Raw genomic sequence first — 6964 nt, forward strand, 5'->3', positions numbered from 1 at the left:
ATCCTTAATTGGGTCAAAATCGCTTTTATATATTGAATTGGTTGCATGGGGGGCTACAATTCTTTGATGGGTACAAGTAGTCCTCAATTGTGTGATTATATTGAAGATTTATTTGCATTAGTTCATGCATTTGTTTATAGCGAGAGTGCATTATGTATTATGATAGAATATTAGTGCATGAAATGACCAAGCATATATTTTATTGCTTTCGTTTGTTTTTGGCAAACAACTGACATCGTTCAGTGTAGAAGTTGATTATTCTTTGTAGCATTTGAAATTAGATGTGTATTGTTTGCAAATAAAAGTGGATATATAAATAATCATTATAGTAATAATTGCATTGACGAATTCATAGCATTGTTGTAGTTATTATGCCGTGCATAGGTGTATTGCAATGTGTATGTTTGCTTGCAACATAGTTGATCGATATGTCGATAGACTAGCGTGCATTGAAAATCTTATATTGTGCATTTTGGTTACTTTCATATTGAATAGTTTTTAATATATATTAAAAATAAGAAAAAGGTTTTAAAAATTGAACATCTAGTTCTTTTGTCTTCAAGTTTAATTTAAAAACAATGGAGCAAAATGTGGGCACAAGTGGTACGAAGAAGCCAAAGAAAAAAAAAAGGTCGTGACAAAGAGTGGGATTATGCTCACAACATATGCGGCCGATATATGGATTGGCAATGTAAATTTTATCTCACAACAAAATCAGGCGGTGCACTACGTATTAGGGACCATTTTTTGGGTAGCGTTAAAAAGAGTTGTAAGAAATTTGAACATCCTCAGGCACCTACAAATTGCAAAGTGTTTGAGAGAAGAGCTCGCCAAAAAGGGTGGCAAGAGACAACATTATAGCTCTGTGGTTGCAAGTCAAGAGTTATCAGAGCCAAATATTAACTCTGCTGATCCTGTAGTGACGCCAACTAACCTTGGGGATCAACCTGCACAAGGGGAGAAAATTTCATGCAACATTCCTTTTAAGTGTCACAATGAAGGTGGACTTGGTCAAATGCGTCAAAAATCATTACATCAAAGCTTTTGAGTACAATCTCTAGAAGAAGCACAAACTGTACTTGCCAGAGCAATATTATTCAGTGGAAGTGCTTTGGTCATGGTAGACAACAATAATTGGAAGACTGCTTGGAAGAAAATCGGTGAGTTGGGCCCAGGATTTTCAGCTCCTTCTTATCACACGATACAAAATGATTTCTTGCACAAATGTTACATCAAAGTCAAAGAGCATGTAATAGTTGAGAATATTTCACTTTCAGGATGCACAATTATGAGTGATGGCTGGTCAAATGTTCAAAGAAGACCGCTGATCAATGTATTGTTGGTTTGTCCAAGGGGAGAAACATTTATAAAAGTGATTGATAGTTCTGGTGCAATTAAAAGTGGCAAATATATTTTTGTAATCTTGATTAATGTAATTAAAGAAATTGGTGTTGAACATGTCGTTCAAGTAGTCATGGACAATGCAAAGAATTGTAAAAATGCAAGCAAATTAATAAAGAAGTACGTTCCACACATTTTTGCCAATGGTTGTAATACGCACAGCTTAAACTTGGTGCTAAAGGATTGGTACACTAGCGAAGAAACCACATGGTTCGCCAAAATAATTGACACAGCTTAAACTTGGTGCTAAAGGATTTGTACACTAGCGAAGAAACCACATGGTTCGCCAAAATAATTGACACAGTGTGTCAGGTTGTGAAATTTATCTTGAAACATCAAAGAGTGCTCGATCTGTATAGAATGCGCATGTCAGTGATGTTGAAACTTCCTACTAATACTTGGTTCTACACGCACTTTTATACATTGGAATCAATTCTCCGCAATAAATGCGTTGTGATTGACACATTCAATTGCACGGCCTTTGATGAATGGCAGCTTGAGCAGAAAGAAAAAGTGAAAGATAAAATTTCATGTCTATGTGATGACGTAAACGAGGCTGCTTGGTGGAGGAGTGTAATGGATGCATACCATGTAATTATGCCTGTTATGTTCGCGATCCGCAACCTTGATCAAAGGGCGCCAAACTTGGGCAAAGTGTGGATGACATGGTGGTCAGTCCAACAAAGTCTTGAAAATCTCGAAGAGTTGAAAGAGTCTGTAGTAGAGAAGGAGTGGCGCATACCATTCTCTGGCAAACAACAAATAATTTTGCCAAGTATTTTCATGCAAGGTGGAAGAGTGCTCATAGTCCACTCCATAGCGTTGCTTACATGCTCGATCCGAAGTATTGGAATTTAGATCTGATGTCTAATACAGAGGAGGTAAGCGATTTCTATCACGTGGTCAACACGTTCTACTCCAATGTTCATGACCAAATTGATTGCATCAAAGAAATGAGTGCATTTAGATTAAAACAAGGTCCTTTTGTGAATGATTTTTTACAAGTAATGGCAAAAGAGCAACCTGCATGGAAGTGGTGGATGATGAATGGTGGAGATCATTACTCTATCTTACGTCCCCTTGCAATGAAAGTACTGGCACAATGTACAACAAACTCAAGTTCAGAGAGAAACGGGAGTATGTACAAGTATGTTCACAGCACTATTTGCAAGAGACTATTAGCAGATAGAGCCAAAAAATTAGTGTATATGTTTTGCAACTAAAAGATATTGAATCACATCAAAAGTGTTAGCTACGAGGAGGAAATGCCAACGTGGTTGTATGATTGTCAAAACGAAGACAAAGAAGAGTTCAATGTTGGTGTATCTCAATGTACTATAGACGAAATAGAAGAGAATTTGATAATAGATGTGCAGGCCGAATTACAAGGAAATCCACAACACTCAGACTTAGAACCATATAACAACTTCACAGATTCAATATAGCTTGAGAGTAGAATGAAGATTGTGTCAAAAACCATTGTAAAAGACCTTGTCTTCAATGTGTTTTGATCATATACAATGCTTCATATTTGTAATTATACATAGTTTGTCGATCTCAATTGTGTTGCTCTTAAGCAACATCTTGGTCACCAAACAGATTTCTAATTGTGCCCAATCATTGAAATGAGTATTACAACCAGAGTCAAATAATTCAAATCGGCACCAAGACAGGTTCAAAACAGATACCATCTACAAAAATTTGTTAGCACGTCGAATAGATAGCCCAATGCATAAATGTCGCTCGCTTTTGTGTATGCATCTGTGCTCTGTGGATTGTATAGTTATGGAGCAATCCATGGTCGCTTAGCTATCTCTGCATTGCGTGTTCTCTGTGCCTCCAAAATTTTAGAGTCCGATTGTGCACTTGGATGCAGATAATTAATTGTTAAGCGCTTAGCTGGCATTCTGAGCATCATTCCCAATCAATGATGCCGACGCGGGGTTTATTTTCACAAGTAAAGTCCAACATTATGTTGAACGGGTGCAGGTCACTGTGCACTATCCCAGCCAAGTGGACAATCGCAACGCCATCGATTAAGACGTGACAAATGGCTAGCATCTGCTCGATCATTGCTTTGATCCGCGCCGTATCTATCTCTTGTACATGAATATTTGTTGCAGGCAATGACCTCTAGCCGTGTTGTAGCTTATGCATGTGTCGTCTGAACAATCCGTGGGTGAATGGTAAGCAACACATCATGTCCCCCATAGTATCCCCATCGTAGTATGGAGATATTGTGATCCAAGGAGCTTTGGTGGTAAAGCCAATGTACCTTACAATGGAGGGGTGAAGCGTTTGCATTCCTTGCTTTGTTTGAAAGGTGCCATATTTTGCCTCACTCCCTCCCTTGTAGTATTTTCCCACATATGTAATGTGATCTAGAAAGAAAGAGATGTCTTTGATGGTGTACAATGTGCACACACCAAAGGAGCCTGCTCCAACCCTTATACCTTCTACCAAAGCCTCGTGAGGGATGCCAACAAGATGAGCGCACTTGGCATTCAAAGCCGTGTGCATGATTGTGTCAGTGCCACTGGTATCGGATCGACCTCCCAAAGCTGCTTGCGCATCTTGGGCCATCTTCAATCTCTTGGGTAAGGCTGCTTGATCTTGCGCTTTCACATGCTTCATCTTTACCTTCTGTTCCTCCCACAAATTTATCATAGAGCTCTAATTTTAACACGTCACAGGCAGGAGGGATATCTTCCTTTAAGTCTCTGCAACATACTTTCATATTGCCCAACACTGTCCTAACCTTGTGGTGGGGGTCAAATTCGCGAATCCCTGCTAGAATCAACAACTTGTATTGGCCATCACCTCGCAGAGCCTGCGCTCTATGTTCTCCCATATAGCGCTAGTGAGGTCTTTGATGAAGACATCGCTTTCACTAATCTGTTGTATGTGACCATCTGCATATGATGAGATTGCCAAAATACATTCTTTACAAATGGCACACATAATACTTTTCTTTTGATCTGGTGTCATATTTGCACTGGAGAATGCTTTTCTTTTGATCTGGTATCATATATGCTTTATCGTGATGTATATATTGTCAATTTGATTTCAACTCATTTAAAACATTGGAAGTATACAAATCGGCGGGCTAGGAAATTGCAAAGAATGTCTTGCTCTTTAAAAAGATAGAAATAAAGAATTCAAACTAGCGATGATAATAGATGCTCTTTAAAAAGATACAAAAGAATATTTAACATGCAAATTATGGGCAAATTCTTTTTCACAGAGAATTTATGTAAATGTAGCAAAATAGCGATGATAATTGATGCTCCTTAAAAAGATACAAAAGAATATTTAACAATGCGAATTGTGTGCAAACTCTTTTTTACAAAGAATTTATGTAAATGAAGCATTAAAAATAGCAATAATGCTTGAGGTTTTATAAAAAGATAAAAATGAATATTTAACATGCAAATTGTGTGCAAATACTTTTTTGCATATAATTTATGTAAATGTAGCATTTAAAATAGCGATGATTGATGAATAAAGCATTCTTTTGAATATGATTATCTAGTATATAATTTCATATGGGCACTTAAAAACAACAAAATCAAACGATTCAAACATTTGTATATGAAATACTCTTCACAGCCGCGTTACCGACCAAGTATTTCATATACTTGATACTTAAAAAATTAACTGCACATGCACATATAAATTATATGACGTTTGTACGGCCAAGTTAACGACTTGAACGCCACATTTATGCAAAAATAGATGCTTCTAACAAACGACACTCTATTAACCCCGTTACCGGCAGAGTGTCGTCCGAATCTAAGGAGAAATAATGGCTTGCATACGAACAACATATAGTCGCGTTACCGATCGATGCCCATATATTTTTTGGGAAAGGGCAAGGGAAGTTGACTTACCATAAGGATACTAGATTCGCCGTGTTACTGACGTAGTACCCAGACTGTAAGCCAATACTTACCACAAGGACACCATCTTCCCCGCGTCACCGAGGTGATGCCCCCGTGGTAAGCACCATTCCATAGAACAGCTTACGCACACACTCCCATTGTGTGGTAAGGTACCTTATGACTGCCATGCAATACGACAAAAGGCACGCTACCACACAACGCATACATACACACACAACACATACTCGAGTCGTGTGGTCAGGTACTCCGCTACTGTTGTGCACTGCGAATGCAGAGCACGCTCCCACACGGCCCCCTCTCTCCTTTCTCCTCTCGACATACCTGTAAAGGCGATTGAAGAGCACGCTCTCTCTCTCTCTCTCTCTCTCTCACACACACACACACACACACACACACACACACACACACACACACACACACACACACACACACACACACACACACACACACACACACACACACACACACACACAAGATGACTCAAAGAATAACACCCAGCGGGCCCGATCGGGCCCCGATATATATAATTATGCGAGCTTGACAGGCTTTTACATTTTCTCGACGTGCCAATAGGGAAAATGTAAAAGCCTGTCGAGCCCGTCGGAAAAATGAAAAATCCCGCGGGGGGATTTTAGTGGGTTTCCAAGTTGCCCTAAACCAGATTCTTTGTGATCATGTTAAGTGTAATCATGTAAATGTGTCAATAAGACCTTGTGATCACACAAAATTTGTGGTAATTACGTAAATATTAAATCCCTATTGTTGTGATCCAAAACAGGGTTTTGAAGCTTGTATCGACCTACCAAGACGAAAGCTTGGATATCGGGGGGGGGGGGGGGGGGGGGGGGGGGGGGGGATCCTGAAGAGTCCAAATAAGATTTGCAAGGAAATCCCACGTCTTGGATTTGATAAGCTACAAATCCCAAGGTTTAATTCTAATTTGGAGAGACAGTTGGATTTTGTCCAACCAATCCCGGGTACCAGGATCCCATAGCTAGGACCAGGTTTTGAGGCCCTTTTTGTGGAGGATCAAAGCTTTCTTGAAGGAGGAAGAGGGTAAAGGGGGGGTATCTAGGCACGACCACCAAATGAATCGTTAGGAGAGGGACCGAGTACTTGTGCTTTGAAAGGGTGTTCAATTGGATACTAGCCCTGTGTCTGTTCCAAGCTTGAATGACAGACCTTAAGAGGTCTAAACCAACAGAGGTGATGGGTTTCTTTTTGAAAAATAGAACAATGGTTGGCAAGTGGGACCAGCCTTTAAGATCCACAAACCGGAACCTGTCAATTTTCTTGAACAAAAGCCTTGCCCATTCCTCATTTTTGGCTGAAGGAGGGCAGAGATCACAAGCTTGAATCCCATTTTGTCTACTATAAGGTTGAGGTTTTGGATGCCTAAGCCACCTTTCTCTCTTGGGAGAGTGCAAATTTCCCAGGAAACCTTGGAAGTTTTCTTGGTAAAGGAGTCCCCTGTCCACTAAAAATTTCTACAAATCTTTGTGATCCCCATCATCAACTACTGGTCTCCAGCATCCAAAAAAGAAAAGCACATATGCATTCAATAAATGGTTGATGACTATCACTCTGCCAGCCAAAGAGTGTTGGAACCCTATCCACCGATTGAGCTTAGATTGGAAATTGTCACACACCTAATCCCATCT

The 6964-nt window shown here is 39.6% G+C and overlaps 1 pseudogene; it reads right to left on the reverse strand.

The window, feature by feature from the left end:
- Nucleotides 1–3184: 3184 nt before the first annotated feature.
- On the reverse strand, nucleotides 3185–6666 carry LOC147440096 (uncharacterized; annotated as a pseudogene).
- Nucleotides 6667–6964: the final 298 nt, after the last annotated feature.

Source organism: Adiantum capillus-veneris, chromosome 16 (genome assembly GCF_014529385.1).
Source record: "Adiantum capillus-veneris isolate H3 chromosome 16, ASM1452938v2, whole genome shotgun sequence".
Lineage (NCBI taxonomy): Eukaryota > Viridiplantae > Streptophyta > Polypodiopsida > Polypodiales > Pteridaceae > Adiantum > Adiantum capillus-veneris.